This window comes from Argopecten irradians, chromosome 1, assembly GCF_041381155.1.
Source record: "Argopecten irradians isolate NY chromosome 1, Ai_NY, whole genome shotgun sequence".
NCBI classification, from domain to species: domain Eukaryota; kingdom Metazoa; phylum Mollusca; class Bivalvia; order Pectinida; family Pectinidae; genus Argopecten; species Argopecten irradians.
In genome coordinates, this window is record NC_091134.1 from 62124661 (window position 1) to 62138559 (window position 13899).

At 36.2% G+C, this 13899-nt stretch overlaps 1 long non-coding RNA gene across 3 annotated transcripts in view; it reads right to left on the reverse strand.

Annotated features, from left to right (window-relative positions):
• LOC138336853 (uncharacterized) overlaps nt 1–13899 on the reverse strand; it is an 81372-nt gene that overhangs the window by 15004 nt on the left and 52469 nt on the right. Inside the window, exon 2 of one of the 3 annotated variants that reach the window (XR_011210478.1) lies at nt 4865–5008. The exons of the other annotated variants lie outside the window; for them this stretch is intronic. This is a non-coding gene — a long non-coding RNA (uncharacterized lncRNA). The remainder of the gene's footprint in view (nt 1–4864; nt 5009–13899) is intronic. 3 annotated transcript variants of the gene reach the window in all.

Genomic DNA, 13899 nt, shown 5'->3' on the forward strand with positions numbered 1-13899 from the left:
CTTGGCACCGCCTCACTTTTGGCCTTGAGTTGAGCGTTCGCCCCTGTGAGGAAGGCTCTGGGTTCTGTCCCCTGGCCGAGACACACCAAAGTCTATAAAAGTGGTAGTTTCTGCTCCTGCTTAGCGTTCAGCATACAGGGAGTGGGACGACTGGTTCGCCCGTTGTCAGTATAATGTGACCGGATGGGGTGTGTTGCTTGGTGTCTTCGGCGGCATGCTTCAGTGATATAGCACTATAAAAAGGGCAACAGTTCCACTATACAAGAAGACACAACACGAACATACCGCAGTCTCCCAGTACACTCACCTCGCACAACATACACGCAACACACCGCATACATGGGAGGCCGTCCTTACATGACCATAGCTGTTAATAGGACGTTAATAAATCGAACAAACAAACAAATTGTATTGATTACAAGGAGTGGTACCTTATTTTATTGATTACAATGAGCGGTACCTTATTTTATTGATTACATGGAACGGTATCCTTATTTTACCGATAACAAGGAGCGGTACCTTATTTTACCGATAAGAAGGAGCGGTACCTTTTTTATCGATAAAATGGAGCGGTACCTTAATTTACAAATAACTAGGAGCGTTACCTTAATTTACAGATAACAAGGAGCGGTACCTTATTTTATCGATAGCATGGAGCGATGCATTATTTTATCGACAGCAAGGAGTGGTACCTTATTTTATTGATTACAAGAAGTGGTACCTTATTGTATTGATTACAAGGAGTGGTACCTTATTTTATTGATTACAATGAGCGGTACCTTATTTTATTGAATACATGGAACGGCATCCTTATTTTACCGATAACAAGGAGTGGTACCTTATTTTATCGATAGCAAGGAGCGGTACATTATTTTACCGATAACAAGGAGCGGTACCTTATTTTATAGACAGCAAGGAGCGGTACCTTATTTTATTGATTACATGGAACGGTATCCTTATTTACCGATAACAAGGAGCGGTACCTTATTTTATCGATAGCAAGGAGCGGTACCTTATTTTATTGATAACAAGGAGCGGTACCTTATTTTATCGATAACAAGGAGCGGTACCTTATTTTACCGATAACAAGGAGCGGTATCCTAATTCTATCTCGAAAACAAGTAACATCATAGTAGCAAGTACAGCAGATGCATGCAGCACAGGTTACCGACATTATAAAACGGCGCGTGTTTGATAAATAATTCACAACACATCGGCAGCTCATGACACATGTGAGTTTATAGATTATAAGATAAATCCATGAGTGAAATCGTGTTGTCTTTTGTCTGCATCTTTATATGGATGTATTAGCATAGTTATTTTCATACAAATGTGGACTGTACATTTAATTAGATTTAATTAGAATGACAAAACTAAGTAGACGGCGATTTATAACAACAATATACGATCGTGATTATCCGTTTTATATGATATATATATTTCTTATCTAATTGTCATTTTCTTCCCTAAAAAGTTCCGGAAGTATTTCAGTCGACGCCTGTTGTCAATGGAAGCAAATATTTTTCCTTCTAAATGGATCACGTGATAGTTTTGGAGATGGTGCCCATTTATCATTAAGTGCAATTTATGTCAATTTTTGTAATGCGTCCATTTAGAATTTTTTGTTGGATCGTTTTAAATGTGTTCATTATTTCGCCTTCTAGGTATATTTATTGTGCACATAATCCGTATACCAATACGGAACAACTCCCAGACCTCAGTATTATAAAACTTAGCGAACCGTGACGAGAGGTTTACGCGCCTATATATTTAGCGTTGTGCTCTACTGACTGTGAAAGAGAGACATACAACCCCTGAAATGTCACTCCATCTTAAATGCTAATCCATAAAATGACGTAGTTCACTCCTTCAATACAGTGCTCATTGATATTACGGCAAAGGCATTATCATTTTTCAAGCGTAATGTTTTACATACGACTACCTGAGCGGTGACAAGTCTCGATATATAAGTGACATATAGTTATTGATGCGCAATATAAGCTGTATTCTTGTCGCCTGGGACATGAGGCATACCAAAGTGAGATTTGTTTTATAGCTGGTGTATTTATATCAACAGATCTGGATAAATCACAACTGTTGTAGTTCATCTCAACATTTCTTTATTTCTGAGGTCAACATTGAAACATGACAACACAAAAATGGGTAATATTTATTTCTTAATTATTAAACTATTTTACGTAAGACCTAACTGTAAAACTATAGTGTATTATAATGACAAATACCCAGTGGCTCGGTATTTATTGATTGATAAGGTTATTTACAAATTAGTTCTCTTGAAATGTTAAACATAAACCATAATATTGATTTTATCAAAAGGAAAGCAGTTTCAAAAGAATGTAGCTAATCAAAGGTTCTTTATTTGATATGTTTGGTAAAAAAAATTGTCATAACTAATAACATAAAATACACCCGTACAGATGTACAATATAATACATTATAATAGATAATTTTGTAATTCAATTTGGGTTAGGCAGCCGAAGTTCATACTTCACAATAAAATAAAAGACTTAAAATAATCCAAAATAGTTCAAATATGAAATATCGGATGCCATAAAAACAAAAACAATCAACAAGAAAACAAAACCATCATTTACCTATAATCGGTGTAGCGAAGGTAAAGCAAATAAAATGAGAAAGTTTCACGAACAATGTACAAAGAGGCTCTTGATGACATTACATATTCCTCATTGTCATATTTTCTTTTTTATTTATAATGTGTCCTCGAGTCTTCAATTTCTTCATTGAATCTTGAACATTAACTTTAATTCACAGGAGAAAAAAAAAACTATTTCGGACAAACAACAACAAATATTTTCAAATGTGTTTATTGTTCGTCCTCGAACCAAACTTCGTGTGAAATTGTTTGATAAGAACATTGAGGAAAATGGTGGTTCGAGTGTGATTTCACAAAATACAGCAGATTTAATGTCATTTGGAATGGTAACTCAATTTCTTTCCTTGGATAAAACTACATCAACTTTATAAAGACAAGAACGCTGATCGAATGATGAAATATACAATAATGAGAAAGAATTTGTTTTAGTTAAGAAGAGATTCGTTTGTAAATGGACAACAATTAATACTGGGGCGAGTACATTTCATTGACATTAATATAAATAGCTATATAATGTTTTAAATATGTATACAAATGAATAGTCATTTCAATGCTATAATGCTGAGTAATTTACGAATGTAAAGAATGTATTTCATGTGCACCATTCCTCCTTACTAAAATTCATTGTCAACCGGAAACACACAAGATCAGGAAAATACAAGCATGTGTAGGAGCAGATAACACGCTATCATATCACTCTATTTTGATGAAATTAGATAAAGTCACGAGAATGACAATCTACGTCGTCACTGAAAACAAGTATTTGTAAAATGGCAGCCATGTTTACTACGTATACCTAACCATGGAAGTCGTAAGGGTCGACCTTTACATAGACTGTAGCTCTTGGTGACCACCATTGGGATGAGGTAGTGAAAATGAGCACCATTAACAGGAATATGATTACGTAGAAATAAAACGAAATGTATTCTTACATCTTTGATACACGAATGCAGTCTGGGTTAGACAACTGCCATAATACATATAACTAATTAGTTTAGAAACATCACATTCTTTAAATATTCTGTTAATCACATGCATGAAATACACTTTAATCCATTCAATGTAATATTTATGTCTCGATATCGTAGTCGTGAGATATATGGAAATCATCACAAAGGGCGTTGTATTGTAATATAATTACGAATTGATAGATTTAATGAGAGACTGTATTATGTAAGCTGTAATCCTCCATTAGATTTAAGGATTTCTGTTATCGGTCCAACTCGATTAAGTTTTGACATAACGAACAAATTGATACCACAATCTCACTAACAGGCTATTCTCATGTTCCACATTGTCAAAACCTCTAGTCATGAAGACAAGCTTTCATTAACCATAAAGTCGCGATAAGACAATGGTAAAAAAGCACATGTCTTTATTCAATATGGCGTTATCAGTTCTTAACACAAGAAAACTGGCTGCCCGACCCCCTAGAGTCAAGTACCCGTCCTCCCCTAGTAGATAATGAAGACTATGGTGAGATATCGCAGACGTTCAATTTGCCTCTCCCCAGGCCTTCTGGGAGCGGTGCCGAAATTTTAGGAGAAAAAAAGAACGATAATCATCTTCCTGAACATTGCTCCATTCTCTCCAAGGATCAAACTTAGCGATTGTGAAACATGCCATAAAATCGTAGTATTAGAGTCCGCAGATAATTGCCTAATCCTCGCGTGCTGGGTACATATTTTTGAAAATTCGCAACACAAAATACTAATTTCAATTCATATCTGCATGCAGAATGCAATTATTGCAAAAGATGATTTCTGTGATTAAATAATTGCTCAACTGATATTCGCATGGCACCGCTATCCACAAAAATGTGCAAGCTGCATATTTTATGGAGAATGCAGGGAAATAATGTATAACAACAGCTACATTATGATAGGTGTGCACAGTAGTAGATCATATCAAAACAACAGTATATCAATAATGTCGGAATTGTACATAAGTTAGCAGTAACACGAAGTATTATTGATAATAAATTTGAAATGCACCATAGTATTGTATCACTTAATGACTTATATTGTTAATTAATCCTTTCATGGAAACTAAATACTTTTTTCAACTAAATAATCATAAATCCTTATACATAAAATACGAAAGGTGATTGTAATAGATAGACTTATTATATCAGTACATCAACTAAATAAATTGTAATAGATAGACTTATTATATCAGTACATCAACTAAATAAAAATAAGAGATGTCTTTCTCTTTGCATAAACCTACCTGTAATTGCACCTTCTCAAACATCATAGATTTCCGCAGTACATCAACATTACTTCAATGACATTAGACACCAAAGGCATTGTTATATATATATCATCTCTATCTGTCCTTACAATGTACCCATTGCAACCAGAAAGCCGAAACCTGAATAGAAAGGAGTGAATGTATCATTTTGAAAGAAGAAATAATTCCTGAAGGTCATAGCACATTATGTGATGAGACACTAGCACTTTCCGCCGACTCAGTATCGATATGAGACACATCATTTAATGTCATATATCGTATTAGTGATGTTTATGGACAGAGTGAGAAAGTTAACCAGTAATCTAACAAGCATTTACGAAAGATATAGAAAAACTCTAATCGAGTTCAAGATACAACGAATGAAGTGAACAAGACGTGAAGATAACCAATGTCAGATTTATAGGTGTATGTCAATTAATCGTGTATCTATTATTCGAAATGTTTATACAACATTTTCATTTTTTACCTGTTCGACAGTTCTATAACAGATAGTTAATTTCTATTGATAAGTAAACATATAAACATTTATAACAATGAATGATTGAAGCAAATATAGGATTAATTACTCTACATTTGAACATTTATATATGTCAGTTTTCCAATGAACCTAACCAGGTGGCAACAACAAACACTTATGGATTGTTCATATTGCACCTGAACTACGCCTGAACAGCATTCGTACATTGATATGATATATGTCAGGATTTATTAACATCACATCACCTAGAAAAGTTTAGGCTCACCTTACAAAATATAAGCAACAATCACATAGGGAAATCAATATTTTTATCATCTAATTTCAACATGAATCCCCCACAACAACAACAACAACAACAAAAACAACAATCACATAACAATATAGACATATCACGCAGTGTATATGAGGAGAAATAATAATTCTGGAGTGTTGATGGGTGCAATGAATGGGTCATCAATTACCGAGAGCACCAAGTATATTCCCATCATAATCCAAACACGAACATGTGTACCGCTGTCTGAAGTGACGACAAATGATTTCAAAATGGCATGGACACCTTATAGTTATTATAATGTATATTGCAACTTATTATGTAGTAATGTTTTAATTTGTTATTTTTTTAATTGTATGTACAGAAAGGTCCAAAGGTACAAAATTCAAATACATTTTTCATTTATCACCTTCGAAGTATTTTAAACGGCCTAATTGTTCATCTTTATTTCAGACAGACTAACAACAAGACGCTATTCAAGGGAGCAGTAAGTGACTGACATCAATTTCCGCCGATGACGGCAAGGGAGCATTGATTATTTTGGCGTTACCGAGAAGTTGTGAGTGATGACATATTTTTTACTAAACAATAACACATGCGTCTCGTGAAATACAATACATTCACATGCATGCCAACTATGTTCATTATGGGCCATAATATCGGGGAAGTGAATGTTATAACATCTCCTGAATCTTTCAGCACATTTCGGGCACATCAACGGCACTATTCTCCATCCGTGTTAACACTTAAAAATTTACATTCTTCGTCCAATTTGGTGCTCATTGGATCTCAGTAGGACTGTGCCAACTATCGCAGGTGCATTACCGAAATTGAAATATGTTCACAGCAGGACAGCACTTACGTTCGGGAGCTGTTACGCGGGCGTTTAACAATAACGAAAGCAAGACTATGGCCAATTTATACAAACATCTCCTGCATCGCATTACATTTAATTTCAAACATCGTCATGGCCACGTTTAAAGCAATTTTGATTTTTCTCACATCTGTGCCAACCCTAAATCATATTTCGCACACGCATTATGATATTTCAAGTGAGAAATAAAGCATTACCAATTAGCATACGCCTTTTATTTTATGGTTTTGTTGTTTTGAGAAAGTAGGCTTTCCTCCTTCATTTAACTAAGAATTACATCATCAATATATGGCATGTTCGAGACCCTATTAGCATGTTTGACGATTCTGTCTAAATTGTCAAATACTTTTTATAATTTTTAAAACATGTCCATTACATTTGTTTACATAATTTTTTTTCGAAAATGAAATTCCACATGCAGATATAAATGTGAATGTTACACTAGAGAATAAATCGAACGAGATACATGTGAATTAATTTCTCGTGAAATCACAACAATTAGAGCCTCAAAAAAAATGTAGTGAGATCAGTGAGTCTCAAACCAAGTATGTTTATTTAAAAACACGAATTAAACTGGATGTAAAAGTCATCATACCAATTTATGATACCGTAAGCTTGGGGAGTTTCGAATTTAGTTATCAGCATGAATTTCACCAGGTCCACTAAAGGAACGTTAATCCTAGGCTATTAAATTTAGGGTACATGAAACAAACTCTTTCTCATAAATTAACCGTTTTTTTTATCAGAATTAAACATAGACAGCTGTTTGGGATAAACTACGAGTTCCCCAAGCCGCTTAAACAGAACTTTATTGAGCATATGATAGCCTAGCTAGGCCTCTTAAAGGCTGCGACCCCACAGTGCTACCGACGCAATAGACCCCACCACATGGTTTTTGAGACTTCGTAGATTGTTTTCTGGAAATTGGTACTAATCCCTTTCACAGTTCGGCCAAGATTAGTCAGTTTATTTTGAAAACGGCAAACAGTCCTTTGTGTTTAGATTAAAAGAACTGAACATTTTCCAAAAGAATCATTGTAGACGTTAGTTGCTGCAAACACAAATAATAAAGTTACGTTTAAATACATTTCTATAATTATATCAAAGCATATACTTCTATCTAGTAATTGTTGACGTCAGTTGCCTCGCAATATTATTGATTAATGTAAAAATACAGGACAATGCAACAATGTTTTATTTTTATTTTCTTGGTTACTTTTTCATTCTAGGCCATTATTCATACAATTTAGAAAAGAAATAAATCTTTGAATGTCAATTTCCAAAAAGAAACAATTTTTACATAGATTTACGGATATAAACATCAGAGTTGATCATTGTGTAGGGAAGAAAGCTGACGAAACCACAATCCCAGTGATCATTCTGGTAAGTCTATAACATGAGAATCTCTCCCCCCTTCCCCCGGGGAGTTTCTCCACGTGTTTGTCTCTCTGGTTGGCGGGGTTCATTACGAAGGTCTGGTAACATACTTAGACACGATGCTGACCTGACTTTAGCCGAGGATATACTTACCCCATTATATTGTATTTGTTAGTTTCGCGTTACTAATAACCCCACACATATCGGAGCTATTGACGGTATAAAAGTTCCGGAATTGTCGGATAACTTGCAGGCACCCTTCATAACCCAAAAAGGTGGTTTCGACAAGGTTGTTTTTATGCGTCATAGGGGGTTGGGTCAGTATTTTCCAAACGTTCTTTTAACCTCGGCATTATTAGGGCACCGGGCATAATTTGATTTAACATCATATAGAGCTTACATGTATCTATATTTTAACTTTAAACAGGAGATTACAAAGTCCTCATACAGGGCTAATGCACTAAAACGAACTACATAGGTAGATGTGATAACAAAATGAAAATTGTCTAATTTTACTGATGTCCCCAAACTTATTAAATTTCCTAATACACGTGAACCTATAAATTAAACAAATTATGTAATTTTTTCCACCCACGTTTATGAAGCCCGAAATATATTTCCGCAATAATAACAGGCAATTACTGCAGCTAGCGATGCAGGTCATAAGTACTTGGTACTCAGTGTAATGTCATTTAATGAGGTGTCATTTTAGTGCATTCGACAAAGTAAAATTTTAACCGTGAACTGTGTATTAACCGGTATCTGGGTATCACTGTTAAAACTAGGATGTTCAACCGGCTACTCAATTGGAAATGTGAATCCATCAACGTGCACCAAGATGTATTATCATATATGGAGACCGGTAAACCGCATATTGTACATTCTGACCCCATTGGATGATCGTAAAAGGTGACAGAATTTGGGATCTTATATTTTCCCTCATTCCTAACCAACTTTTTCCCTCTCTAAATTTCTCTTGACGCTGTTTCACGTTTGGCATCAGCATCAAGTTGAGCGCTTGCCCTTGCGAGGTAGACTGGGTTATGTCCCCTGGCCGAGATACACCAAAATCTATAATAGTGGTAGTTTCTGCTCTTGCTTGGTGCCCAGCATACAAAGAGAGCGGGCGACTGGTTTGCCTTTTGTCAGTTTAATTGGATCGGTGTTGTTTAGTGTTGGTATGCGTCAGTGAGGTAACGCTTTAGGCGGCATTAAGGGAAACATTAAGAAGGAAGAGGAAAGTCCGTTAGGAAGAAGGAAAAATGAAATATCCCAAATTTAGTCGCCTTTACGACCATATTGTGGGCAGCAGATACAGTTCTAATGCTGACAAAGATCCAGAAGACGAATATACCACAGTCTCCCAAAATATAGACATTTACACGCGCAACACGTTGAATAGAGGCCGTCTTATCAATACATTATCTTAGCTATCGATAGAACATTAAGTCTAATTAACCAAACTAACCTCAGACACAGCTCAATATACTACGGTACGCTTAGTTGTCAGTTCTGTAATAGTTTCCAACTACCAATGACGTGACAACTGGAGATGGCAAACTCAGATTTGTTGTTTTCTGTTTATTATTCACTTTCGGATGTAAACACAATGGAGGTTGGTGTGCCGTTTTATACAGAAACCGCATAAGAGGATGAACTGGTGTCATGACCAGGCCCTGCAGGTAGGGCGTTAGAATTGTACCTGCTGCCCCTATTGCATGATCGTAAAAGGCGACTAAATTTAGGATATTATCTTTTCTATTCTTCCTAACTGACTTTATCCTTCCTAATGCCTCCCTTGGCACCGCCTCACTTTTGGCCTTGAGTTGAGCGTTCGCCCCTGTGAGGAAGGCTCTGGGTTCTGTCCCCTGGCCGAGACACACCAAAGTCTGTAAAAGTGGTAGTTTCTGCTCCTGCTTAGCGCTCAGCAAAAAGGGAGTGGGACGACTGGTTCGCCCGTTGTCAGTATAATGTGACCGGGTGGGGTGTGTTGCTTGGTGTCTTCGGCGGCATGCTTCAGTGATATAGCACTATAAAAAGGGCAAAAGTTCCACTATACAAGAGGACACAACATGAATATACCGCAGTCTCCCGAAACACGCACCTCGCACAACATACACGCAACACACCGCATGCATGGGAGGCCGTCCTTACATGACCATGGATGTTAATAGGACGTTAATTAATCAAACAAACAAACAAAAAAAGTGTCATGACCTGGGCCATTCGTCCGAACAAAACACTGGGAATTACCTCACCAGCATACCACACTAAAAGTATAAAAAAAACTTATGATACTCTAATAATAATTACATTTCAACAGTATCCAATGGTTCTTCATGAGAAAACCGCTATTAATCTCCCTAATGTTCAAGTTTTTTACTCACTGTACATATAGTTCCTATCTACACATGGGTAGGCTATCCGATACCAATAGACTATTATATCGACACCAAGGCCGTCCCTGTATAGAAGTCTCCCGATAACACACACATTATCTGACGACATGTAATTAGTGTTTATCTATATTTCAATTCATAAGAAAAATTGTATAACTTCAAACAAGTTACATATTTTTTGCACTTGAAAAAACTGGCGTGTCGGCATTGTGTGAATATCGTTTGAAGTAGGCGAGCTATTTACGTATTATGTCATTAATGTGGACAGAGTTACAATATACCTGTATAGCACAAGGGGCAGACTTCGCTTTGAGATCGCGACGGAACAATGGCCGGCGATATTCTAGTCTCGGACTAGGGTACATTGAATAGCACTATCTACACCTTAGCTGTGTATTCTCGTTATCTAATAGGAGACATAAAGACATCTCTGTCTGAACTTTGACCCTTTCTCCTCGTTCTCAAGTGGTAGCTATCCGGGTGCAAACATTATCAAAGATACTAATTAATTTTATCTTTTATGGAGTCCAGTCCAATATGTCTAATCTATATAGTCAAATACTCATGGGTAGTTCTAATAGTGTCTAGACTTGCAAACGTCCCAAACACATGCTATAAATCAAGTTTGATTGTGATAACTAAGATATCCTTGAGTTAATTAATCCAGTCTTAATTAAAAATAAGCTGTGTTTGAACACAAACTGTCTACTACTGTATGTTTCCCTTTAAACCGTTCCTCGAGTCGTCTACTAAATCACAATCCAATACTATGGGGTTTACACCGAAGTTATATTTCGAGTCTTCGATCAATCCATGCCTTTAATCTTCATGGAGTCACTTTCCAACATCCATTGCAGTCTGTTTCTAAATGCTCACCGAACTTTAACGGCGTCGAAGAAAGAAGAGTAAACACACTCGAAAGCCAAATTTGTCTTATTAAAAATTCCATATCATCAGCACAGTAGATAACAGTTGTTTTAAGACGACTATAATCAAGCAGTAGTATAACTGTGTCATAACGACATTTTTTAAAACCACAAGTCCTCTTTACTATTGACATAAAAGTATAAGTAATAGGTAGTAAACACCATTCCTACACATAATGCTAGCGTCCAATGATTTATTTACCTGTTATGCTTTGTCATAGATTCTAATTCAACAAATAAAACCAAATCACAACAGTAACGCATAATGATGATATCATAAAATTAATCATATACTTACCAAACATATCCAATGGTAGTGTTACAAGGTTCATAAGGAAAACGATAACAGGGCTAATTATACGGCGTCCATTATAACGAGTAGATATGTAGCGTTAGCATACAGAAACGTCAAAATGTTGACACATCAACGAGTTCATCTGTATTATTAATATGTCTAAAGACTAAACAGTCAGACAAAATAGTAAATGTTGCTGGTATAATCACACTTCAACGTTATTGCAATTTTGATGAAGATGCCGAAATTGCGCCAACGTTACATTTTGCTGAACTTATGACTCAGTTTTCGGCTCCACATGTGGCGTTTTTTGCTAATAATGTTGTAATAGATTTGTACACAGAAATCACTGATCTGGCACAACAACTTTATATAAGTTATAGTTTGGTGGTGATATCAAATATAATATTTACTTACTATATGCCGTGAGTGGATGAGTACATTTTAAAATAGGGACCAAACTACAGTACAGAGGTGCACCTTTGCATGGGTGACCCACTAACGCTAATTATGCTCAAGGTACAGCTGAACCTTGGCAAAAGGTTGTTATTTTGTCGTAAATAAAAATAACAACGTATAACGCGTGACACGCGTAGCCTTGCTACATACTTCCCCAACAATGTACGTAATTATCATATGTTGAAATAATTACATAGTGCAATAAACTGCACGGAAAGCGGCCTGACCTTTGGTAAGAGTTCATCCCAATACAATTAGTTTATGTGCATCTATGAGGAATCCGGCATATTTATACTTCAATGTGGCGTCAAATCTACGACTACAGAACGTGATTTTGATTTAAATTGGTTTTACCGACATAGAAGAATGAATGAGAAAATTGCGTATTTATACAGTTTATGATCATCAAATCTCGAGCACACGTGTAATTGAACGAGATTAGAATCAAACGAGGACATCAGGGTTACATGAACACTTGTATCGTATGCTGAACGCCGTGTTTAACACACTTGATTAATTCCGGTTATAAAAATCCTGTTTCCATGGTGAATATGTATTGTACAACAAGCTGTTCCCTGCTCAACCAGCCATACAGTGTAATAACATTTTTTCTGTGATTATATGAGAATAATCAATAATTTGTGAAATGTTTTCGTAATATAGCTAGCAGGTATAAATAAAACAGGTCACATACGCTAGATGCATTGACAGAGCTCTCGTAAAACATGTTACAGTTAAAGATTTATGTCGCTAGCTTTATACATTTCATACTTAGCTGTGTATGTAATGTTTGCAACTCCTATTTATTCATGCGGATTGACTACGAAGATAACCCTAAGACGTGTTTTGATTTCCATTCGAACATGGATTTGGCCATGTACTATGTGTAGTTTGAAGACTAAGAAGAAACTATCCCTACGTCTAACCTACAGAATGGTAATCCACGTATTCGAAGTTCTGTTATATGTAATAATTGCAAAGGGATACCAACGGCCGGTATGATACCCGGACATAATGTACACCAACAACTGGAATCATGACAAGATTATACCAGCATACGGGTCACCAATAAACGTGGTCATAGAGGACGGCTGCCAAGGAGACAGTCATACCGGGACACTCAAAGTGGAAGATAACTAGTCAGATTCCTTGACTTTCAGTTGTCCTCAAAGCAGAAGATATACTCGTGTCCTCCTAATGCAACGGGGTGATTTCTATCATCTACTTAAAGAAAGAAAAAATGTTTGGTACCTCACCTCATCTTCAGTATTTGGGCATGTTTAAAAGAGAGATGCTTGTTTTCTACCCACGGCACCACACTGAGCATAGCATCCTTTTGTTTTTTCTAGACTGTTGAGCAACCTCGAAAACGGAAATGAAAGAATTTTATGTAATATTGGCAATCATGGTTCATCATATCTCTTTCTATAAATAATTAACGTTCCATGTTCTCACTACTTCTTCACATTGAAATTAATTTTAAAAAACAAAGATAGCGTGCTTTTATTTCCGTTACATAACAACTGCTAGGGGCAAGCCTGACGTCACTGTCTCGGAGAAAAGTGTACACGCAAGGTATGATAGCGATTTATTTACGATTTTTTGAAGACGTTTGATTACAATGTTCACGTTTTTAGCTAGACAGTTGTTTATGTCTTCATTCACACAGGCAATTTTAAGTCGAGCCAGACCCAGGGTTACGACAAAACATACAAAGCTATTTTCATAGCACATTCAGAATGCAGGGTGTTATCTCGAGCTAGTGTCAACTGTGTGTGCTAAGTTGATTGTTTACGTTTTCTCTATCTTCAGCGTCCAACAAGAGCACCATATACAAGTATGGATGTGACACCTAGGACAGCTTTAATGTGATCCACCATCCTTGATACCGAAAATATGTATGGTGTCATTTAACAAAAAACACGCACAAGA